Source organism: Gossypium hirsutum, chromosome D09, assembly GCF_007990345.1.
Source record: "Gossypium hirsutum isolate 1008001.06 chromosome D09, Gossypium_hirsutum_v2.1, whole genome shotgun sequence".
NCBI classification, from domain to species: Eukaryota; Viridiplantae; Streptophyta; class Magnoliopsida; order Malvales; family Malvaceae; genus Gossypium; species Gossypium hirsutum.
In genome coordinates, this window is record NC_053445.1 from 44,724,754 (window position 1) to 44,750,868 (window position 26,115).

General features: G+C 38.5%; 1 long non-coding RNA gene across 1 annotated transcript; it reads right to left on the bottom strand.

Moving 5' to 3' along the window:
• Positions 1-9,769: 9,769 nt before the first annotated feature.
• Positions 9,770-10,495, bottom strand: LOC107908174 (uncharacterized). Its single transcript, XR_001686925.2, has 2 exons — positions 10,351-10,495; positions 9,770-10,071 (listed from the first exon to the last, which is right to left on the bottom strand). It is a non-coding gene; the product is annotated as an uncharacterized lncRNA (long non-coding RNA).
• Between the last annotated feature and the right edge of the window lie 15,620 nt (positions 10,496-26,115).

Here is a 26,115-nt window from a genome sequence, read left to right on the forward strand (position 1 = left end):
GGGACGCGATTTCGTCGTGTTTTCCAAGTTAGGATTTTTAGGGTTTTTCAGATTTTTAAGGTTTTAAAAAGAAATTAATTAATTAATTAAAATTAAATTACGTTTTGTAATTAAAATTTATTAAATTTTAGGGTTTAAGGTTTCGTAATTAAATTAATTAAAATTTATTTAAAATTGGATTATGTTTCGTGTTTATGGGTTTTTAAGATAAAATCAAAGCAGGATGATTTATCAGAAGGATTTTTGCAGTCGCGCCCACGAGTACGCGCTTTTGCTATAGTAGGTCCTGGAAAAATAATTACGAGTTGACGTTTCTGAGCAAATAGTATAAAAAATGCTTTAAGCAAGATGCTATATGCGAAGAATTTGTGAAATCGCGCCCTCCTAGACGCACTTTTGCTACGTTGGTCCTAGAAGAAATAATTTCGAGTTGACGTTTCTGAGCAAATAGTATAAAATCGCTTCTACCAGGATGCTTTATGAGAAGAATTTGTGAAATCGCGCCCACGTGGACGCGCTTTTGCTACAGTAGGTCTTGAAAAAATTATTTCGAGTTGACGTTTCTGAGCAAATAGTATAAAAAACGCTTCAAGCAGGATGCTATTTGAGAAGAATTTCTAAAATCGCGCCCTCGTGGACGCGCTTTTGCTACAGTTGGTCCTGGAAGAAATAATTTTGAGTTAACGTTTCTGAGCAAATAGTATAAAATCGCTTCTACTAGGATGCTTTATGAAAAGAATTTGTGAAATCGCGCCCACGTGAACGCGCTTTTGCTACAGTAGCATGTTTGAGCTGAGGCTATAAATGAGGTAAAAAATGTTTTCAGAATGCATAAGTCACAGCAGAAACAATTTAGAGAGGCTAAGAAGGTTAGAGTTTCAAATATGAGTGACCGTATTAGTGATGTTATTTACTACGATGGTGAGGTTTGCCACACCGAGAATGGTGTTGTTTTTTTGTCAGAGAATACGGTGCGACTGGTTTTTAACCAGAACATAGATTTGACAGAACTTTGTAAAAGAATTAGGTGTAAAATTTTCGGAACGACGCCAATGAAAGTTTTGTCTATCACGTATCAATTTTGTTCTTCTGTTGATTCGGTGACATATGACTCGTTCGACGTAAAACGTGCTCGTAGCTTGAAGGTAATGGTGCAAACTCATCTTGCTAGTGGAGTACCTTATATTGAGTTATATGTACAATTTACATCGCCAAATGATTTACTTGCGACCGGTGTTTGAGATGTATACACGACCTCTGGCCGACACTCGATTAGCGAGTTACAAAATATGGAATAGCCCATGTTTGGTAGCAGTGTCGAATGCACATCCCCTGCAAGACACTCTATCGGTGGATGGGACATGTACGTCGATGGCTCGATGTTTGATGCTGGAAATACGTACTGGGGAACGACATCAAGTTCTAGTAGGTGGCAATCTACATCCAATTGGGGACATTATGAAATGCCCAGAAGAAGGGATGATGTACTCCCTACGACGTCAACCGGTGAGGGGATCTAGTACGCTACAGATGATTGTGGGTTAGAAGATGACTCTGATGTGGATTCATCTCGAGATCCCGGGCCCGATGGTACAGAAGTTGGCTTATTTTCTGACCGGAGCTTATTCCAACAAAACCTAAAGATGCTGAAAGGAATACAGATGAAGAAGAAAATCCACTATTCAAAGCATACTCACCTCCAGCCCACATGCATAATGTCGATCTGTCTGCAGATGATGCGTTCGAGTTTTCAGATCTACCACACTGGTTGCGTGATCGTACAGGTTCGGGGTAGATTCGAGTGAATTTGAAGTTGGTAATCAATTTACCGATAAGGATAGTTTTATTGGTGCTTTGAAACAACATAGCATCAAAAACGACGTTAACTACCACGTCGTTAAATCCAAATCTGATAAGTTTGAGGCGAAGTGTGCGGTGCAAGACGGAACATGTTCATGAAAAATCTACGCCTCGTTAAGGAAAAGGTCAGAGTTGTGGGAGATTAAAAAGTACAAATGTCCACATACATGTACTGCAGGTACAGTATTAACGGTTTCTGAATAATACTTTTATTATGTAATGTTGCATTATTTAATGTACTCCGTTTATAGGTGTTTCACAAAATCATCCTAAGATGGATTCAACTATGTTAGCTAGCTTTATACTGCCCACGGTAAAAGCAGATCCCAGGAATTCAGTGCTGGTGTTAATTGCCATTATTCGTAGCTAAAAAGGGTACACGCTCTCTTACCACAAGGCTTAGATAGCTAACCAAAAGGCGTTGGAGAAGATACATAGTGGGTGGGATGCCTCATATAATGAAATATGGCAGTGGTGTCAGGTGCTAGAGAGATACGTCCTAGATGCCATCACAGACCTTGAAACGGAACATGCGTACTACAACGGCCGATTGCTACGTGGACCTTTAAGCAATGCCGAGACGTATTTCCATACTGCAAGCCATTGGTACAAATTGACGGTACCTTTATATTCAGTAGATATAATCATCAGCTATTGCTTGCAGTGGCACAGGATGGTGGTGGGAGAATTCTTCCAATTGCATTTGCAATAACACCGGGGGAGTCGTCTGATGACTGGGACTTCTTTCTCTCTAGGTTAAGGAGGCATGTGTGCCCCCAACCTGATATCTGTGTTATTTCAGATCGAGATACCGGTATACTAGCTGTATTTAATCGATAGGGAAGCTTATGGCAGCGCAGACACCATAGTTATTGCCTAAGACACGTTGCTTTGAACTACTACAGGCAATATCCATCTAAGAGCGAACGACGACAAGTGACCAACATGGGTATTTAGTCTATATCTGTGTTATTTCGTTTGTCAATTTGAATTAGTTTTATTGGTAGAAGTGGTATGTAATATTCGCTATGAACTTATATTGGCAGAGTGTGAAATAAATAAAGACCGTTTTCACGATATGTTGGCAATTTTACGTTCAATTAACAGAGAATGGGTTGACTACCTTTGTAACATACGTTTTGAACAGTGGACACAAAGCATACGACAGCGGCCTACGATATGGTCATATTACGTCGAACCTGGCTGAATGCATAAATTCTGTTCTTAAAGGAACGTGCCATCTACCGATAACATCGATTGTGCGAGAGACATATTTTCATTTGGCGGCGCTATTTCCAAAGCGAGTAGCAAGTTATGCAGGCCAGATGCAGGGAGGTCATGTATGGTGCAGTAAGGTAGTTCAAGAAATTAAAAAGGCCAAGGCGAGGGCAAACACCATGCACACAGTGTGTCACGATCGAGACAATTTATGGTTTCGCGTAACAGAGTTTGACAGACCGCACCAAGGTGTTGTTGGCGGGTAATATCGTGTACACTTGCGAAATAGGACTTGTGACTATGGGATGTTTGATGCACTTCGTTATCTATGCACTCATGTTATTGCAGCTTTTTAGAATCTCCGTCTAGATCCGATGAGCTATTTGGACGAAGTGTACAAATTAGAAAACATGTACAGCGTCTGGAGACACGTTTTCCCACCGGTCTCAGATGAACGTAAGTGGCCGCCCGTATCTCTTGTTCTTTTTAAGCTGTTACCGGATAGAGAATTGCGTCGTAAACCAAATGGTCGACCTTACTCGATTAGAATATGTAACAATATGGATATCTGAGAAACAGCCAGTCAACAGAAGTTGTGCAGATGGTGTAGGAATCCAGGCCATACAAGTCGATCATGCCTTAATCGAAATAGTTGAATGTAATTGTAAATAAATTATATTTTTTCAATTATTTATTGATAATTGTATTAATTGTTAGTAAAATTATCAAATTATATCAAATTATTAATTGTTAGTACCAGTCAAAATATTTTTTCAAATCTAACATTATGTGAATGTAAAAATATTAACTGATAATTGTATTAATGGTTAGTAGATTTATCAAATTATATTTAACTTAAGGGTTAGGGTTTTAAATTTAAGATTTTAGGGTTTAGGGGTTTTAAGTTTAAGGTTTAAGGTTTTTAGGTTTAGGGTTTGTGGTTTTTAAATTTAAGGTTTATAGTTTTTTAAGTTTATGGTTTATGGTTTTTTAAGTTAAGGGTTAGGTTTTTTAAGGTTAGGGTTTAGGTTTTTTAAGTTTAAAGTTTAGGGTTTTTAGGTTTAGGGTTTGTATTTTTAAGTTAAGGGTTAGAATTAGGGTTAAGGTTTTAAAGTTAAGTCTTTAAGGTTTGGGGTTTTTAAGTTTAAAGTTTATGGGGTTTAGGTTTAGGGTTTAGAGTTTATGGTTTAAATTTTTTAGGTTTAAGGTTTAGGGTTTTTAAGTTAATAGTTAGGGTTTAGGATTTTTAGGTTTAAGGTTTAGGGTTTTTAAGTTTAAAGTTTAAGATTTTTAGGTTTAGGGTTTGGTTTTTTAAGTTAAGGGTTAGCATTTTTAATTTAAGGGTTAGTGTTTCAAGTTAAGGGTTAGGATTAAGGTTAGTGTTTTAAAGTTAAGGTTTTAGGGTTTTAAGTTTAGAGTTTGTTGTTTTTAATTTAAGGGTTAGGGTTTTAGGGTTAGTGTTTGGTGGTTTTAAGTTTAGTGTTTATGGTTTTTAAGTTTAAGGTTTGTTGTTTTTAAGTTTAGGGTTTATGGTTTTTAGGTTTAAAGTTTAGGGTTTTTAAGTTAAGGGTTAGTATTTTAAATTTAAGGGTTAGGGTTTTTAAGTTAAAGGTTAGGATTAGAGTTAGGGTTTTTAAGTTAAGGGTTTATGGTTTGTCAATTAAATTATGCATTTAATTATAAATTATAAAATTATATTTAACTTAAGGGTTAGGGTTTTAAAGTTAAGGTTTTTGGGTTTAAGGTTTTTAAGTTTAGGGTTTAATGTTTTTAAGTTTAAGGTTTATGGTTTTAAAGTTTAGGGTTTATAGTTTTTAGGTTTAGCATTTAGGGTTTTAAGTTAAGAGTTAGTGTTTTTAGGTTTAAGGTTTGTGTTTTTAAGTTTAGGGTTTATGGTTTTAAAGTTTAGGGTTAGGGTTTTTAAGTTAAGGGTTAGAATTATGGTTAGGGTTTTAAAGTTAAAGTTTTAGGGTTTAGGATTTTCTAAGTTTAGAGTTTAGGGTTTTTAGGTTTATGCTTTTTAAGTTTGGGGTTTGGGGTTTGGGGTTTTTAAGTTTAGGGTTTATGGTTTCTAGGTTTATGGTTAAAATTTTTAAGTGAAGGGTTAGAATTAGGGCTAGTGTTTTAAAGTTAAGGTTTTAGGGTTTGGGGTTTTTTAATTTAGGGTTTAAGGTTTTTAGGTTTAGGGTTTAAGGTTTAAGATTTATAAGTTAATGGTTAGGGTTTTTTAGGTTTAGGGTTTAGAGTTTTTAAGTTTAAGGTTTGGGGTTTTTAATTTTAAGGTTTAGGGTTTTTAGGTTTAGTGTTTGGTTTTTTAAGTTAAGGGTTATCGTTTTTAATTTAAGGGTTAGTGTTTTAAGTTAAGTGTTAGAATTGGGATTAGGGTTTTAAAGTTAAGGTTTTAGGTTTTAGGGCTTTTAAGTTTAGGGTTTACTATTTTAGGTTTAGGGTTTGTGGTTTAAGTTAAGAGCTAGTGTTTTAGGTTTAAGGTTTAGGGTTTGTGGTTTGGTGTTTTTAGGTTTAGGATTTTTAGGTTTAAGGTTTGGGGTTTTTAAGTTAAGGGTTAGCGTTTTTAATTTAAGGGTTAGTGTTTTTAAGTTAAGGGTTAGGATTAGGGTTAGGATTTTTAGTTTAAGGGTTTATGGTTTTTCAATTAAATTATGCATTTAATTATAATTTATAAATTTATAAATTTTTAATAAATTAGTTTAGGGTTTTTAAGTAATAACTCAAAAAAATTTCTATTTTATTTAATCAAATAATATCAAAATATTCAAAATATTTATACAAATAAATTTAAATACAAAAATCAATCTCCGTGCCCGCCGGATTAAATGCCACATGGCGTTTGTCGATGGTTACGCGCTGGATTCCTCATTTGTCCAGCTTCCGGCGGCGGTTGTGGTTCTTCCGGCGAGGATTTTGGTTCTTCCGATAGGGCATCTGGTTGTCGGAGTTGGGACGATGAATCCACCTTAAAAAAATAGTGAATGTGGAGGTGTTTGCATCACCAACGGCGACGGTGTTTGAAACTCATACGGTGGTGGGGATTGGTAAAAAGAAGAGCTCCTCGACGGCCCCTCTTGCAATCTCTCGTGCGCCGCTAGCCTATACATCGGCAGTCCACTCGGCGTAACAGGAAATGGAGCTGAACCGGGCCATTGGCTCCAACCTACCATAGGACTCGGAAAAGGATACATATAAGGGTTAAGATACATAAAAGGGCTAGGAAACGCACCTGGCATCATCTGAAAAGGCGATTGCGTGTGTATCATCGGTTGAACTGCTGGGTCGAGTGACTGTATCGGTGCTCTCGTTAGCCTGGTGATTGCATGGCCGCTGATGATGGGTTTGGTGAATGTCTGGGCTTCGTTGAGGGGCCAGCGTCGTCGTCTCCTCGTCTTGGATTTAGAGGCCCGCACCTTTCCCTTTGGACACGAATTTGCTGCTGCCTCTCCTCTGGCGTCAGTAAATACGGCTTGCCATGGATCCCAAACCATGGCATGTATTCCGGCACGCACGCTAACTCTGAAACGATGGTTGGTTCCCGAGTAGGTATATATTCATACTGATCTTCCCACATTTCTATGTACTCGGACCAGTATCTCAGTCAATCCGTATTCACTTGCCGAAGGTCGACTTTGTGTTGATCGTCAAACACCTCAGGTTCAACGGGAATCTGTTGTCTACATCTAAACTGTCGTAGCACTCTGTCTGACTGATGTGGCTCCACGGTCGCTTAATTGATCAACGCGACTTTCACGTATCAAGTGTTTCGATTTTGTAAGAACTCATCCAGAATTACTGCCCGAATTGCCGGATCCTCGTATGATGTCCATTGAAACTATATGAACATTATAGAAATATTAGTTATACACATAATACTAAATACTAAATACTAATTACCAATTGACCAGCGAATGATGGAAATATCAATTTTATTTAATACTTATATGTGCTTCCGACTGTTGGTCTAATAGAAGCCGTATATCTTCAAGTTCGGTAGGTAATCGAGCATGACTTGCCGGATGGTTCCACCTAATTAAATAAACTTTTAGCATACTTTTATTTTTAAATATCTACATAATAATTGTAAAATCTAATATAAAATTTACCTCGTTATGAGTGAGAATATATATGGGTGGTCCACTCGAGGTCGTAGAAATGGAAAGCGAAACCGTGCCCATGACTGCAGTAGTGACAAGCAACCTCTGATTTTTTCTCTCCTCGGTCGCGTCGCCCTGCATATCTCCCGATATAATGTGGCCAAGACGGCAGACCCCCAACTCAATTTACTGGCTGCTCTAAAATCAACGAGTTTCAGCAGCCATCTTAGATGTACGCGGCTCCGTGACAAGTCCGGCATCAGATAACCTCCAATTAACTGAAGAATGTATGCCCGAGCATATCGGATTCTTTCTATTTCGGTTGAATCTTCATCCGGATCCGGGAATGTGTCTCGCAACCAGCCCATCTCGATCTTACCTCTGTCCATTTTCTCCGGAATAGCACCCAGAAGCTCGTAGCACACTACTGGCCAATAGCTAGATTGGGCAGACCCCGTGATTGGGTACCCGTCCACCAGCAATCCCAATTGCAGGCTGACGTCTTCCAAAGTAACAGTGCACTCTCCACATAGAAAATGGAATGTGTGCGTCGCGGGTCTCCACCTCTCGATCAACGCACTGATTAATTTCGGGTCCACCTTGCATCCCCGGCCTACTGTCGCCACGTGCCAAAAACCCACTTCCCACAGGTAGTTCTCTACCAACGGTGATGGAGGAGCATGCATATTTTGGATATTGCATTCCAATACCCAATCTAAATTATTTAAAAATAGGAATTTAAGAGAAATTTAAAAGGAAATTGAGAGCTAATTGAGATTAAATATGAATTTGAGAGAAATTTAGAAGGAAATTTGAAAGAGGATTTGTTTGTGAAAAAAAAAAGGGGTGGGGGTATTTATAGATTTTTTTTTTATCGTTGTGGGGGCAACAGTCAAATTTTTGACAGTTGCACTGTTCACGCGCGGTCTAAATCGCATCTCCAGGGACGCGCCACGTCATCAAAATACGGCCACGTCAAAGCATTTTGCTGACGTGGCAACAAATCGCGCTCTCAAAGCCGCACTTTGCTGCCACGTCATCAAAGCGCGCTGACGTAACCGCGCTTTGCTGACACATCCCCTGGCATCGCGCTGACATGGACACGATTTAGGGGAAAGGGGCCTATTTCGATAAATAATAAAATATCGGGCCCATTTCAATAAATTTTAAAAAAAATTGGCTTTTTTTTTATAAATTGCCCTTATTTTCCCTTTCTTTCCTTTTTTTCCTTTTTTTTCTTGCGTTAGCGTTACATCAAATCCATCTCCTTTTTGAACCTTCTTTTTTGGGGGTTGGGGGGGTTAAATTCACAAGTTTAAAATCATTTTACAGTGTGGGCTTTTGAGGGCCCAAAAGAAAATCGAAGGAAAAAAATCTAATCCCCCAACGACGCAACTCCATCAATTTTTTCACCATTTATTGGTTGATTTGATTTCCAATCATTTCCATCATTTCAAATTCAAGCAAGGACGATAAGTTTTGATGTTAGAAGGAAATGGTTGATATGTTATGGCTTTAAAGATGGTTTTATTGAGTGCACGCAATAGCTAAACAATGGCAGCATTTATTTCGATTGTTTGATGCCTCTCCGGGAAAAAGAAGAAGAAAATTGAACTTCTTTTATGTCTGGTGCAAATTTGTTTTAGATAATGGCACATTCTTTTTATGTTACAAGTTTAGGAGAGGATGTTATTGTTTGAATTTTGAGATCTATTTAGTCTCTAAGGTTATTAAATTTGATTATTAGGGTCCAAATAAAATGAAACGACATTTTCCTGGAGTGATTTTTGACATAAAGATGTTCAACAATTTAGAAAGGCCAGAAAGCACCTCAAACCCTTTTTCTAGACACACTACTGTTGTCTCTTTGAAAACGTTGTCCACCAATGTTTATTTGTAAAAAAGAAATTCATGTTGGGTTAATCAAACTTAATAACTGTGGTCCATATTTCAAATTCAATTGTCCAAATATCTATCGTCTTTCACATGCTTCTGGTAGATTAAAGTCCACTTATGTCTTAATCAGTTGGAAAATGGGAAAACTTGCCTTCCATGTCTTTGAATTGTCAAAAGGCACAATTATATTTTAGTTGCAAATCAACACAAATAATGTTTTTTTTTATTTCATAATGGAATTAGAATTAGATAATTTGAGAGGGAGAGACAAGAGACAAGTAGCCCCACCTGTTTGATTAACATTGAAAACTCTAGGAACAGATCTACTAGTTATTTCAATTTTTAATTATTATTATTATTTTGCAAAAGCCCATATTAAGTGGGGGACATACTTGAGAACTCTAGACCACCCCTGCTTGCTTCCCAGGGTTAATCTAGGTTGCACTTTAGTCAAACAAAATTTAATTACAAACACAAATATGAGTAATCAATTTTGGTTGGATTGGGCCTGCATCATTTAAGGTACATTTGGTTGGTTTCATGGTGATATACATTATGATGAATAACATCAATTCCAAAATTTAAATTTAATTTCTTTTCTGAAAATATAATTTATTTTACTTCTACCAAATATATATCATCTCTTAAATTTCAATGGCGGATAATGCCACCAATTCCCCAATCACGTGTATAAAACTCAAATTTCAATCATGATAAAATAATTTCACATTATTCCATGTGTAATAAGGCCCAACCGGCCTGGGTCCAAATTAAACAAAAATATGTCAGACCCAACAAATAAGTGGCCCAATACAAGCCCAATAACTGATTTGCAAACCCTAGTCCAACAAAAATTAATTTGCTGAAACCCTAGCAGCCTCCTTGCCTCAGCGCCGCAAGCCCCATCAGCCTCGACGCCTCCAGCAAGAGTCCAGACGCCGCACAATTCGGAGATCGCCTTCCCCACGCACGTCATTCACGCGCACGACGCCTGCAAAAAAAACAGATTCAAAGAGTCCTGAAAGAAAAAAAAATCAAAGAAAACAATTTGTATTTAATTTATTTTCTTTCTTTCGGCCTATAAAAGGCCTATCAAAATCTGTAAAAAGGGGGATAGACACTAATAAGAGAGAAAATACAAGGGAAAATAGAAACCAAAGCAGAAGGTGATTTACCACTGTAGCGTTTTCTCTTGTTTTTATTTCTACAATTGATTTTTTGTTAATATCTACTATTTATTCAAGGAAAAGAAATAAAAGGGTAAGTTTACCTTATATTGGCGCCTTCGATCCCTCATCGCTCCGTTGCAATCGGCGTTTGAGGGAGGTTTTGGCATGGGAAACGGCGGTGCGAGGACGCTAGGGGTGAAACCCTAGCAGAGCAAAAGAGGGGTGTTTGTTTTTTTTTTCTTTTTTTTCATTCGGTTGTAAATGATTTTGAAAGAAATTTTTGTTTTAAGTAACGCTACAAAAACGACGTCGTTTTTAAGGCCCTGACCCGCTCGGTGACCCGACCCGAAGGGGAGGATCCGCGCGTCCTGACATCAGATGGGGAATTTGCGCATTTAACCCCTCCCTTTTGCAACGCATGTCAATTAAACATTTTCCACTGGTTTTAAAATTTGGGCCGCGTATTCCATTTTTATTTCAATTTGATACCCCATTGCGCAGCGTTTTGGGAAGGCGGGAATAATTTCCCTTTTAGTCTTCCCTTGTTTCTTGCGCATTCAAAGTGGTCTTTTTTTCATTTATTTCAAATTTGTTTTTTTCTTTTGTTCAATTTAATCCATTTTTGAGCTATTTTATTATTTATTTATTTATTATTATATTATATCATTATGTATTATTATATTATTTATTATTATTGTCATTATTTTATTTGTACATACGTCGTTCTCTTATTTAATACATATATATGCATTTTTTTCCCTAATATACTTGCATGTCTTTACAATATATATATAAATGCATTTTATGTAGTATATGCATACCTGCACACATTGAATACATTTTTTTTATTTTTCATTTTATTTCTTAACTTCTATATACACATATATACATTTTCATAATTTCTTAATATATTTTTTATTTTTATAAATACATGCATTTTTTTACAAAACATATATATCTTTTATATTTTATTTTTGAAAACATTTGTTTTACTTTACTTTTGTAATTATATAAGCATGCTTGTAAATTTATTTGTATATTATACCTACTTGTATATATTTATAAATATTTATTCATATATGTTTGAAATTAGAATATCTGTTTCATGTTATGCCCTAACCCTTTTTTAGCATCCCTTTTAAAAAATATCTATTTTGATTTTCTCAAAGTATTTAAATCATCCTATTTTATAAATTCCAAAATATTTGGCATTCATGATTCTCGTGAAAGATTGTGTCCTAACTTACTGGATCGCGATTATTTTTCGATGAATTTAGGAAGCCAAGTATTTGTTTTGCAACAAATTCACAAATTTTTAATAAAAGCTTATTCTCGGGAATTCAGAATGTTGGGTCCTAACTTACTGGTCATGACATTTTCTTCTCGAAATAAGAATTTTCAGAAACAAAAGGCAATATTCGGGTATTTTGAAGATTTAAAAACATTGTGCCCTAATTTACTGGGTGTGGTGTTTTATTTCTTTGAAATAAGAATTGTCTTATTATTTTAATCCATTCATGAAATAAAAAGTTTCCTTTTAAAATCTTTTCAAATTTTCGACACCAAGGCATTTAAAAAATCAATTTGGTACCAATTGTGAGTGTTACGAGGGTGCTAATCCTTCCTCGTGCGTAACTGACTCCTGAACCTGTTTTCTCAAATTTCGCAGACCAAAATTATTTTTAAGGTGGGCCGATCACACCTTAATAAAGGATCGGTGGCGACTCCAATTTTGTTTTTTAAAAAGTCGACAACCAAAATACTTGTTTTCAAAAAAACGGTTTCGACAGCTTGGCGACTCCACTGGGGACGTTAGAGAGTCGAGCCAGAAATTGATTCATTTTTTGTCTTTGTGTCGAACATCAAAAGTTTTTAAAAAATTCATGATTTCCCTTCATATTCATTTTTTTTACCATGGTATGTTGGAAACTTTGCATTTGCATTTTGCATTTTACCCTTAAGTGGGAGCGAGAAACTAGTCCTTCGTGAGGTTTTCTCCGTGCAGGGTAGTGGACCGCTTCCGAGATACATCCGTACCTATGTCTTCGTGAGATTTTCATCTCCGTGCAGCCATAGGGAAATGTGTCCTCCTGAACTGAACTCGATCCATATTAGCCTATAATGGGTGAGGATCGAGGAATCTGCTGGTTCGGGTACCCTTACTCTAGAAACTAAACCTCATATAGTGAGCTTTAGGAACTTGCCCTAGGTAGAACTATACCAAACCCTAGTAGATTCCTAAATAAGTGTTCTTGTTATTTTATATTGGATTATATCTTTATATGTGATACTGACTTGGGTTTATTTTGTTTTGATTGCATGACATCATAATTGCATGACATTTCATTATAAAGGCGTTGGTTCATATTCGGTTGCCATATAGAAAGTTTATCATGGGAAATGGGTTTCTTGATAGAGTGGAAGACAATGCGGCTGTCCGAACTTGGTCTGAGAAGATACAACATGAAAAAGGTGATAGCTTGGCCGTGGGACACGTATCAGAGTTATGGGACTTCACTCGTGTTAGCGTAGCTCAGAACAACTTGCAGGAGTTGAAGGAGATTTGTAATCAATGAGATAATGAGGTTAGGCAGTTATTCTATTTGAATTATGGGGATTTGCCTTATTTACTTGACATGAAGGTAGATAAGCGTTTGTTTCAAGCTCTTGCCTAGTTTTGGAATTCGGCCTACAGTTGCTTCACATTCGGGAAGGTTGATTTGGTGCCTACGATAGAGGAGTACACAGCTTTACTTCGGTGTTCGAAGGTTCAGGTAGATAGAATTTATTCGAAAGCGGTAAATGTGCCGACCTTCTTGAAGAAGATGATAAATATAACAGGGATGAGTGAGCAGTGGGTTACGGCTCGGATTAAGCAAAAAGAGGATAGCAGGTGTATTCCCTAAAAAAGTTTGAGGGACCTCATTTTAGCACACCCAGATGTGAGGAAGAAAGTAGACGTCTTTGCTTTGAGTATATATGGCTTAATTGTGTTTCCTAAGATTTTGGAACATATTGACGAGGCGGTCACTGATTTATTTGATCGACTTGATAAGGGAGTTACGCCAGTTCCGGTGATTTTGGCAGAAACCTTTAGGTCATTAAATGCATGTCGAAGAACGGGAGAGGGCAGATTCATTGGATATGCGCAGCTATTACTTGGGTGGTTCCATAGCCACTTTTGGAAGGTTGATAAGGTTTCATATCAAGTCTTCTCTGAAAGTTATTCACCGTTGAAAGAGATAGTGGCTACGTCAAGGAGAGATGATATTACAGAAGAGAAATGGATGGCGATCTTTCAGAATCTGCAAGAGGAGAACGTCGAGTGGAGAGCTACGTGGTTGCTTCCAGATGATATTCTATATCGGTGTGGAGATTTTGACTGGGTTCCATTGCTCGGGATTTGGGGAGATGTTGGTTATGCTCCATTGCTAGTATTAAGACAATACAGGTCAAGACAGTTTGTGCCTGCCACTCAAAGACTAGCTGAGTGTGAATTTTCATATAATGAGGATGGATACAAGAGGAAGGCTCGTGAGATGGCCAATGCGTGGAATCAGACTCGCCGAATGAAGAGATTAGCCGTGGGTCCAATGACAACTTCTGAATATAACGAATGGCGTGTTAGGAGGATTAATGACAACATTCATGGGCCAAGTTCAGAAAATAGTCAGTCGATAGAGGAGCATTTGCGCGTCGTCCCTTCTGAGCTGGAAATCATAAAGCAAGACATCGAAAGAAGGAATGCAGAATTAGAGAAGAAAATAGGGCAAATGGAGGAAGAAAAGGTGAATTTAAATTTGGACATAGATGTTCAAAAGCAGGAAATCGAAGGCCTGAGAAAAGGGAAGTGCAAAGTCGAGAAAGATCTGAACAGCTTGAAGATGGATTATAAGAGACTACGTCTGTTAGTAAGAACTGCTGGGTTGGGAAAAACCTCAGAGCAGTGGCGTCAAGAGGTTCAAGAAGAAAAAGCCAAGGCTGGTAGATGGGAAGAAAGATTCCAAGAAGCCCAGATGCAAAATAGATTGCTTGAGAAGAGTTTGTTAGAAAATCAAGATGAAAGGGATAAACTAAGGGCTAGAGTGGCCGAACTTGAGAAGATTGTTCATCAATATTGAAATCGTAATTCAGTGGTGGAACTGCAAGCAAGTTTAAGCAGAATCGAGCATATGAAGAAAACTATAGAAGAACTAGAGGTGGCATTGCAGAACTGTGAAGCCAGGATTGAGTATTTAGAGGCAAACAAAGATCATCAAAGCGAACAGCTTCACTATCTCCAGAATCAGGTCAGAAGCAGGGATCGTGTTATGGGACAAGCCTTGGTTCAGATTCGAGAAGTAGCTGATCACTTACAAACTCTGGCAGTACAAGCTGACACGTTGAGCGTAAAGTATGAATTGGAGTCAGACCGGGGATGAGAGTTAGCCTCGTTGCTTCAAAAAATCAAGGTCTTAAGTATTAAGGCGAAGTCGTATTTGCAGTCTATTCTATGTAATGGGATTTGTTTTCTAATAAAGTTTTCCAAGTGGAATTGAATTATAATTAACGTCTTTTTTGCATTCATCTCATGCATCGCATCATATGCATTAGCATCGCATTATATGCATTAAAGACCTTTATTTAATCCTAATTAGTCAAAATCACTGCTCAGTTAACCTGGAAACCAACCAACCAACCCGACATCGATACGGCACTCGAGCAAAGGCAAAAGATATGGATCAGAGATTAGAAAAGCTCGAACAGTACCAGAAGGAGATGTAATACCGGCTTCAGCTACAAATGCAGGAGCGGTTAGACAAGATGAAGTAGGAGATATCTGAGAAGATGCGAGAATCCCAAGAAGATATAGTGGCAAAGTTAACCCAACTGATAACTAAGGGAAGTGATAAAGGAAAGGGCCCCATGGCAAATGTCGATGAGGGAAATGATGATGAAATTCTTTATCCTCCAGGTTTCACCCCTCCATATATGCGAGTCCAAGCTGAATATCCGCGCAAATCCACTGTCACTATCATGCCTCAACAGTTTCGGGCTGGTATTTTGAACCTCCAAACTGGGCCGGGTTTTAATCCTAAAAATAATCCTATTAACTCTGCCATTCCTGACTTTGATGAAGTGGTTGAGAAAGAAAGAATGAAGGAAGAGTTACCGAAACAGTTGGAAGAAAGATGCAGGTGGCTCGAAGAGAAGTTCAAGGCGATGGAAGTCACTGAAAGTTATCGAGGCATTGACGCAAAAGAGCTGAGTTTAGTGCCAGATCTAGTTCTCCCTCATAAGTTTAAGATGCCTGAATTTGAGAAGTACAATGGGACGACTTGCCCAGAGGCTCATATCACCATGTTCTGCAGGCGAATGGTTGGATACGTTAATAATGACCAGCTATTAATACATTGCTTCCAGGAAAGCCTTGCAGGGGCAGCATCCAAGTGGTATAATCAGTTGAGTCGTGCCACGATTGGTTCATGGAGGGACTTGGCGCAAGCATTCATGAAACAATATAGTCATGTGACAGACATGGCTCCTGATAGATTAAACATGGAGAAGAAGCCAAGCGAAAGCTTTAGGCAGTACGCACAGAGATGAAGGGAGGTCGCAGTCCAAGTTCAGCCACCGCTCCTGGAAAAGGAAATGACCATGTTGTTCATTAACACCCTAAAGGCACCGTTCATTACACATATGTTAGGAAGTGCCACAAAAAGCTTTCCTGACATAGTCATGAATGGCGAGATGATTGAGAACGCCATCAGGAGTAGGAAGATCGATGCTGGAGAAAGTAACAGAAGATCGGCTTCGAAGAGGAAGGAAAACGAGGTGAACAACACGAGCATGTACAACAAGGGTTACTCGAAGTCAGTAACAGTGAGTCAGCCAGGGAAGGTGGCTGCCAGCCAGCAAAGCTCGTCGAGACAGGAGGTTGGCACAAGGCGAAATGTTGAGAGGCCCCAATTCACACCAATTCCTATGTCATACAGGGACTATACCGAAGTTTATTTGACGCACACGTAGTTTCCCCTTTCTATCTGAAGCCCTTGCAACCCCCGTATCCCAAATGGTATGATGCAAATGCACAGTGCGACTATCATGCGGGAATAACAGGGCATTCCATAGAGAACTGTACGGCCTTTAAGAAGTTGGTTGAAAGGCTCATTGGTATGGGTGTCATTAAATTTAATGACTCGACCAAGGCAGAAAACCCATTACCAAATCACACTGATGGTGGGGTAAATATGATGGACGAAGACAGAAGAATCAAGGCAGACATTGCGGATGTGAAAACTCCTTTGAGATGGGTCTGGAAGGAGATGGTGAAAAGGGGACTGATCGTCTAAGAAGGAAGCTGTAAAAAGAGGGGGAACTACTGTGAGTTCCACCATGAAGTGGGGCATGAAATCTAGGAGTGTACGGGGTTTAGAGCCTTGATACAAGGTATGATGGATAATAGGGAGGTGGAATTCTGTGAAGGAGTTCAGGAGGAGAGTTATGTGTGCGCATCAGAGTTGGGACACGAATAACACCAAAAGTAATCATTCAAAAACCGGCTGTGTTTGCATATAAGGATAACAGGAGGGTTCCTTGGAATTACGATTGTAATGTGACAATCCCGGGGAAAGAGGATGTAATCAATAAAGAGGAACAGGATGAAGGAAAGCACAACGAACAGATGAAGGCACGAGTTAAGCCAATAAGAGAAGAAACTTCAGTTGAAAAGAGGAAGAATGTGGTTGAACCCTAATTATTGGTCAATGAACCAATCAAAGAGGAGGAAGCTAGAGAGTTCTTGAAGTTCATAAAGCATAGCGAGTATAGCGTTGTGGAATAGCTGTACAAACAACCAGCTTGCATATCTGTGCTAGCTTTACTCTTGAACTCGGAGGGATATCGAAATGCACTACTGAAGGTGCTAAATGAAACTTATGTGGCCGACGATATCTCTATTAACAAGTTGGATCGACTGGTCGGCAATATAAGCGCGGATAACTTCATTTCTTTCAGTGATGACGAAATACCACCTGGGGGTATGGGATCTACTAGAGCTTTACACATCACTGTAAGGTGTAAAGGGTGCATATTACCGGGAGTTCTGGTAGACAATGGATCGGCATTAAATGTATTGCCCCTATCCACGCTCAACAGGTTACCTGTGGATAGTTCGCATATGAAGTCATGTCAGAACGTGGTTCGAGCATTTGATGGTACTGAGAGGAGGGTCATGGGAAGAATTGACATTCCCTTGTTAATTGGCCCAACTATTTATGGGGTGGACTTCTTAGTTATGGACATCAAGCCTTCTTACAGTTGCCTATTAGGAAGGTCATAGATTCATTCAGCAGGTGCGGTACCGTCATCGTTACATCAAAAATTGAAGCTGGTGTCAGAAGGTCGGGTAGTGACGATAGATGCTGAAGAGGATATCATTGCATCTGTGACTAACGATGCGCCTTATTTGGAGACGAATGATGATGCAATCGAGTGCTCTTTCTGTTCCTTAGAGTTCGTAAATACAACATTCATCTTTGAGGGAAACACGATCCCGATGCCGAGAATATCAAAGACCACAAAGATGGGGCTGCAATTGACAGTTGGAAAAGGAGCTTTGCCAGGGAAAGGGTTGGGGAGATATCTTCAGGGTCAAGTCGAGGTCCCAGCATTGAAAGGTAAGTACGATCGTTTTGGTTTAGGTTATAAGCCAGATTCTAAGCAAATAAGGATGGAGCGAGAGAAGAAACAAATGAGAAGAATGGCTCGTTTGACAGGGGATGAAGTTGAATGGGAACCCATGACCTTTCCTCACATATCTAAGACTTTTGCATCGGAAGGGTTCGTCTATCAAAGAATGCTAGGGGTCAAAAGTATTAACACGGAGCTAGGGAGTATTCATGCCGTGTATGAAGAAGCGACGCGAGGAAGAACTTTGCCAAATATTCGTCCTTACGAGTCGGAAAGGGAGCTAAACAACTGGACTGCAGAAGAAATACCTGTAGTTTTTAGGATTTCCTTAGAGTAATGCCCAGAACATCCTTATTGCTTTTTATCCTAGAAGTGATAAAGATTCCTTTGTGAAATAGGCTCATGTCCAGAAAATCGTTATTTTAATAAAGTTCATGTTTGCAGTCATTTTTGGAGCAAATCTTTCTTTCCATAAGAGCAGTTATTTTAAGTTTCTCTTAAACTACACTTGCATTTCATTCATGACCATATTGCACCAAACAAATTCCTGAATCCATATTGTTTTTTATACCTATAATAGGTCCCACAATATCAATGATGCGAATGTCACTCTTACAAATTTAGAGTCTTCTTTTGAACGAAACATGTGTTTAGAGGGATCGCATGATTTTGAAGACAACGAAGACTGTGGTTTGTCTCCTAACTTGTTGAAGATGGTAGAAAGGGCCGAGAATCAAATCCTACCTCACAAGGAATCAATAGAAATTGTGAGCTTAGAGGAGGGTAAAGAGGTGAAGATCGGATCGGATATCTCTGCAAAGACAAGACAAGACCTCATCGAATTACTCCGATAGTTCAAGGACGTGTTTGCATGGTCATACCAGGATATGCCGGGGTTGAGTACCAACATTGTAGTCCATCGTCTCCCTATAAGAGAAGATTGCAAACCAGTGCAGGAAAAGCTCAGAAGGATGAGGCCTGATATCGTGTTGAAGATAAAGGAGGAGGTCCAAAAGCAGTTTGATGCCGGATTTCTGCAAGAAGTCAAGTATTCTAAGTGGGTGGCTAACATCGTACCAGTTCCAAAGAAAGATGGAAAAGTACGAATGCGTGTGGATTATTGGGATTTGAACAAGGCTAGTCTAAAGGATAACTTCCCATTGCCCCACATCGACACATTGGTAGACAATGCTGCGGGCTTTTCATTGTTTTCCTTCATGGATGGTTTTTTTGGGTATAATCAAATAAAGATACATCCCGAGGACATGAGAAAGACTACGTTCATTACGTTATGGGGGACGTTTTGTTATAAAGTGATGCCGTTTGGATTGAAAAATATAGGAGCGACATACGAAAGAGCCATGGTAGCCTTGTTCCATGACATGATGCACAGGGAAATCGAGGTTTACGTTGATGATTTGATCGCGAAATCTAGAACGGAGGGCGAACATGTGCGGGTCTTGAGAAAATTATTCTTAAGATTAAGGAAGTTCCAGCTCAAGCTTAATCCAGCGAAGTACACTTTCGGGGCCAGGTCAGGAAAGTTACTAGGCTTCATAGTCAGTGAGAAGGGAATAGAGATTGACCCAGACAAAGTCAAGGCAATACGAGATTTACCTCCACCTCGCACGCAGAAAGAAGTTCGAGGTTTCATCGGAAGACTGAATTACATCGCTAGGTTCATTTCACAACTGACTGAGAAATGTGACCCTATATTTCGTCTTTTGAAGAAACATAATCCTGGTACTTGGGATGAAGAATGCGAAGAAGCTTTTAACAAGGTGAAGCAGTATTTGTCTAACACTCCAGTGCTGTCACCACCTAGCCCGGATAGGCCGCTGATATTGTATCTGACAGTATTTGATAATTCCATGGGGTGTGTGCTAGGCCAACATGATGAAATGGGGAGAAAAGAAAGGGCGATATATTATCTCAGCAAAAAATTCACTGACTGTGAAATGAGATATTCGCCTATTGAGAAGTTATGTTGTGCCTTAATTTGGACAACCTGAAGATTAAGGCAGTATATGTTATACCATACGACTTGGCTAATCTCAAAGTTAGACCCGTTAAAGTATATGATGGAGTCAACTGCTTTGAATGGGAGAATGGCCCGATGGTAGATCTTACTGTCTGAATTTGATATTGTTTATGTGAGCCAGAAGGCTGTGAAAGGGAGTGCAATTGCTGACTTTCTAGCTAGTAGAGCTCTGGAGGACTACGAGCCGTTGAGTTTTGATTTCCCAAATGAAGACCTGATGTGTATAGCGGCTACTGAGGAAAATCCCCAAGAAGGTCACGGTTGGAGGTTAAACTTTGATGGAGCCTCGAATGCTGTGGGTAATGGAATTGGGGCAATCCTAGTGTCCCCGAATGGTGATCATTATCCTTTTACTTGCAAATTGGATTTTGACTATACAAACAACATGGCAGAATACGAAGCATGCATCATGGGTATTCATGCAGCTATAGAGCAGAAAATCAAAGTGCTAGAGGTCTATGGAGATTCGGCATTGGTGATATATCGGCTCAAGGGTGAGTGGGAAACGAGAGATCCCAAATTATTCAGTTAACGAAAGTTGGTCCTTGAATTGATTAAAGAGTTTGAAGACATCACTTTTTGCTATCTCCCACGAGAGGAGAATCAGATGGCTGATGCACTAGCTACTTTAGCCTCCATGATCAAAGTAAACAGACATGAGGATATGAAGTTTATCCAAATGAGTATCTATGAAGACCCGGCTCATTGTTACAATATTGAAGAAGGAGAAATCGATGATAGTCCTTGGTACCAAGATATACTACGATATGTAAAAAATCGTGAGTATCTTGGCCAGGCAACGGAGAATGAAAAGAGAACTCTGAGAAGACTAGCCATTGATTATGTCTTAGATGGGGAGATCTTATACAAGAGGGGAAAGGATCAAGTTCTGCTAAGATGTGTGGACGCTGTGGAAGCAAAGAAAATCTTGGAGGAAGTCCATGAGGGCATCTGTGGAACGCATGCTAATGGTTTCACAATGGCCAGACAGATTATGAGATTCGGGTACTACTGGTCCACCATGGAAGGGGATTGCATCAATTATTCCAAGAAGTGCCATAAATGTCAAATCTATGGTGATAAAATGCATGCACCTCCTTCACCTCTTCATGTCATGACTTCTCCATGGTATTTCTCCATGTGGGGTATGGATGTCATTGGGCCAATATCGCCGAAGGCTTCAAACGGGTATCGTTTCATATTCGTAGTTATTGACTACTTCACCAAATGGGTAGAAGCTGCTTCGTATGCCAATATTACAAAGTCATCAGTCAGTAAGTTCTTGAAAAGGGAGATCATATGTCGATATGGAATGCCTGAAAGAATCATATCCAACAATGCGCTGAACCTGAACAACAGCTCAATAGCAGAAGTCTGCAGTCAATTCAAGATCAGACATCACAATTCATCGTCGTATCGCCCAAAAATAAATGGTGCAGTGGAAGCGGCTAATAAAAATATAAAAAAGATTGCAGGGAAGATGATTGAGACTTACAGAGATTGGCACAAGAAATTACCGTTTGCCCTCCTTGCTTATCGAACGTCAATCAGGACCTCCACCGGGGCAACTCCTTTCTCCTTAGTTTATGGCATGGAGGCAGTCTTGCCTATTGAAGTTAAAATCCCTTCTCTCCGGGTTTTGACTGAGCTACAATTGGATGAAGCAGAATGGGTTCAATCTCGATACGATCAGTTGAACTTGATAGTGGGAAAAAGGCTAAAGGTTATTCAGCATGGTCAGATGTACCAGAAAAGAATGATGCGAGCCTACAATAAGAAAGTCCGACCCAGAGAATTTCACGAGGGAGACCTGGTGTTGAGAAAAATTCTTCCTCTACAAAAAGATTTTAGGGGGAAATGGATGCCGAATTGGGAGGATTTTAGGCCTTTTCTGGAGGAGCCTTGATCTTGGCTGAAATGGATGGAAAAAACTTGCCTAATCCAGTAAATTCAGATTCGGTCAAGAGATACTTTACTTGAAGAGGGGAAGGAACCAAGGTGAAAACTCGCAAAGGGCGCTTTGATTCAAAAAAAAATGGAGAGGCTAAGGTGAAAACCCGCAAAGGGCACCTTAAGACCAAAGGGGATTTGAGTTGAAAACCTGAAAGGGGTGGCTCAATTTTTAATTGTCACGTGGTAGTCTTGTTGTACCTAAATCGGCAGAAAGGAATAGACGACATCTTGGGACATCAACAAAATATTGTAAATCTCCTAAACACGTGTTGAATTCAGAAGGGTCTTCGAAAAGTTGTATAGAGAAATTCAAGCAGAGATATCTGGGGCACCTGATCGTAGTATTTGTATTGAATTCGTTGTTTTAGGATATTTCATTCCTTTTTTCAATATAAATGTCCCCAGGCAATTCCTCTATCATTGACAATTCATTGCGAGCTATGCTCCCAAATTCATTTTGTTTTATTCATCGTTATGATCTTTTCGCAAGCATGTTGCATTAGAATGACGATTAATGGACTAGTAAAACTTTCACAAGGGAAGTTATTCATATTACTCTAGAAATCTTTAAATAGCTCAGGAACTTGAAACAGGACCATTGTTTAGACTTTACCGGGTTAAAAGGTTAGAGATATCTAAGAAGAAAGAGCCCGGATTAAGAGTTTTTTCGAGTTTTGTCGAAGCGTTGTCGTCACAAAAGAGGCCTTAAGGAATAATGGGCAATTTCGACATTAATGAATCATTCCCATGACATAGCATTCAAATGTCATTCATACATGTCTAGTTAGGAGCATTTGATCATGACATCCTAATCATTAGGCATAATTAGGATCATAAAGTGAGTTATACATGTCATGTTCCATAGAGAGCAGATCGGTGAAATCATAAAGTCTTGTCTCCCTGAGTAACAATGGAGCGGGTTGAAAAGTAAAAAGATTGAAGCCACAACGGCAGATCTTACTTCCTTAGCAATGCAGCGGAACAGATTGAAGCTACGACGGTGGATCTGGTTTCCCTGATATTGCAATTAAAAAGATTGAAGCCACAACGGCGGATCTTACTTCCTTAGCAGTGCAGCGGAACAGATTGAAGCAACGACGGCGGATCTGGTTTCCCTGATATTGCAATTAAAAAGATTGAAGCCACAACGGTGGATCTTACTTCCTTAGCAGTGCAGCGGAACAGATTGAAGCTACGACAGCGGATCTAGTTTCCCTGATATTGCAATTAAAAAGATTGAAGCCACAACGGCGGATCTTACTTCCTTAACAGTGCAGCGAAACAGATTAAAGCTACGACGGCGGATCTGGTTTCCCCGACATTGTAGTTGAACAAATTGAAGATTACAGATCTTATCTCCCTAAGCAGTAGTGGAGCAGATCGAAGATGGCAGGATTTTATCTCCCTGAAGTTGCAGTGGAGTATATTGAAGCCAGTAATTCTACTTCCCTGGTCGGCAGTGAATCGATCGAAGAAAGCAGATCTTGTCTTCATGTATTGGAGTGAAGTAGATCAGAAAGGGCAGATCTTGTCTTCCCATACTGGTGGTGAAGTAGATCGAAGATACAAGTCTTATCTCCTTGAAGTTGCAGTGGAGCAGACTAAAATAACCAATCTAATCTCCTTGAAGTTGTAATGGAGTGGATTAAAGCCGCAGATCTCATCTCTCTGAAGTTGCAGTAGAGCAGATCACATCAGATTTATTTTTAAGTTGTAAAAGAACAAATTGAAGTTATAAGTCTTATCTCCCTGAAGTTGCAGTAGAGTAGATTAAAGATAGTAAATTTTGTTCTTTCGAGAAGCTACAACATATGAATCCTATCCCCCTGACATTCCAGGGGAGTAGGTTGGAGCACCAGTTCCTATACCTCTGAAGATGCAGTAGGAAGGAACGAGGCTACTTAAAGAAGAAAAGCACCGAAGAAGTTTAAGGCTCAGTAAGACCAGGCGTAATTGGGCCTTGTAGTCTTTGCTCTATTCCCGTTACACGATAATGAGCAAAGAGGGGCAGCTGTAATAAGGCCCAATCGGCCTGTGTAACACCCCTTACCCAATACCGTTGCCGGAGTCGAGCATGAGGCGTTACTTGACTTAACTTAAAAGTTCAGGGCATAAAAATTTACTTTCAAATTTAATTTCATCATTCATAATAAAGCTGTCCACCTGTACAGCAGTCACTAAAATAATTATAATTCAAGCTACGAAACTCGAAATTTAGATCCGTAAATTTTTCCTGAAACTAGACTCATATATCTATTCACCATAAATTTTTCAGAATTTTTGCTTTATCCAATTAGTACAGTTTATTATTTGAAGTCTCCCCTGTTTCACTAATCGACTATCCTGACCACTCATCACTAAAATTTAATTATCTCTTATTAAAGGATTCATATTGTGATTAAACTTATTTATACTAAAAATAGACTCATTAAGGAATCTATACATATAAATTATAACTCATAATTCCTTCTGTACAATTTTTAATGAATTTCTAAAGTCAGAACAGGGGACTTCAAAAACATTCTTGCCCTGTTTCACTAAAATTCAAATATCTAAAATTATATAATTCTTTTGCTTACTCCACTTCTTTCATATGAAAGTAGACTCTTTCAGCTTTAATTTAATATTTCACTCAACTTCTAATTCTATTTCCACTATTTTTGGTGATTTTTAAAAGTTACATCAATGCTGCTGTCCAAGAACTGCTCCATTGCAATTTTAAAAAAAAATTCAATATAACCCCTTTATAATTGTCTAACCTTCCCTGCAAATTTCAAATCACAACCAATTCCAGTATTTCATCTACTTCATTTAAATACTAATGAAGTTCAACCAATCAACCATTTCAAACTAAAAACATGTATATATTTCGATATCTAACGCAACCATAACATTCAAATTTACTTTTTACTTCAATTCCCTATACATGCCATATAAATCCAAAAAGTTGCTTAACATAATCTACCGGAGTATATCTGGATAGTGTGATTCTTGATGTAGATCCGATCCTCCGAATGTATAAATACGTTAATCTACTAAAACAATAAACACACACATGTAAGCTTATAGAAAAGCTTAGTAAGTTCATAGGCATAAAACATAAATCTTACCAAACACTTGTACACTTATACAATATACACCATTACTAAATTTACCTGTCAACCACAATCTTTGGTGAGTTCCTTGGTATAAACTCACTACTACTTATTCTTTTACCATAATTCCTTTGGGCCCATTTGTCACTTACCATCCTTGATCAAAATTAAGGAACGGTTACGGAAAATTGAGTACTTCACTTTCACTTTGACATATGACCTCTTATCACTTGTCCTTGATCAGATAAGTGTAGCTAGGCTACCACTTATCACTTTGCCACTTGATCAGATAAGTGTAGCTGAAGCTACCACTTATCACTTTATCACTTGATCAGATAAGTGTAGCCACTTATCACTTTGTCTCTTGATCAGATAAGTGTAACCACTTATCACTTTGTTTCTTGATCAGATAAGTGTAACCACTTATCACTTTGTTTCTTGATCAGATAAGTGTAGCCACTTATCACTTTGTCACTTGATCAGATAAGTGTAGCTAAAACTACCACTTATCACTTTGTCACTTGATCAGAAGTACTCAAATCCGGCGTTCCACTTAATTTGATCATTTATTCGATTTTCACATTTTTATTTTATTCTCATTTCAACAATAAATACATTTCATCATACATTGTATAATTCATGAAATTAACATTTAATCATTAAATTTCAGCCATATGAACTTACCTGGGTCGATTTGCAGAATTTGCAAAAGTTCAGGGACTAATCAACTACTTTTTCTTTTCCTCGGCTTGCTTCGGGTTCTCGATCTAAAATACAAATTTATTCATTCATCAGCATATAATTCTATTCTAATCCATTTCACAATTTATACCCTTAAATTTTCGAAATTACACTTTTACCCCAAACTTTACAGTTTTTACAATTTGGTCCCTACTCAATTAACCCCTCAATTGATCTAATTTTTCTCAATTAACACCTTTTCCAACTATTTTAAACTACTACATGTTCTTTCATACTCAAAAACGCAACACCAAACCCTAATTCCCAACTTTTTCACAATTAAGTCCCTAAAATCAATTTCTATCAAAATTACTTAATAAAATCATCATATAACAAAATTAAAGCTTTAATTCCATGTTCATTCA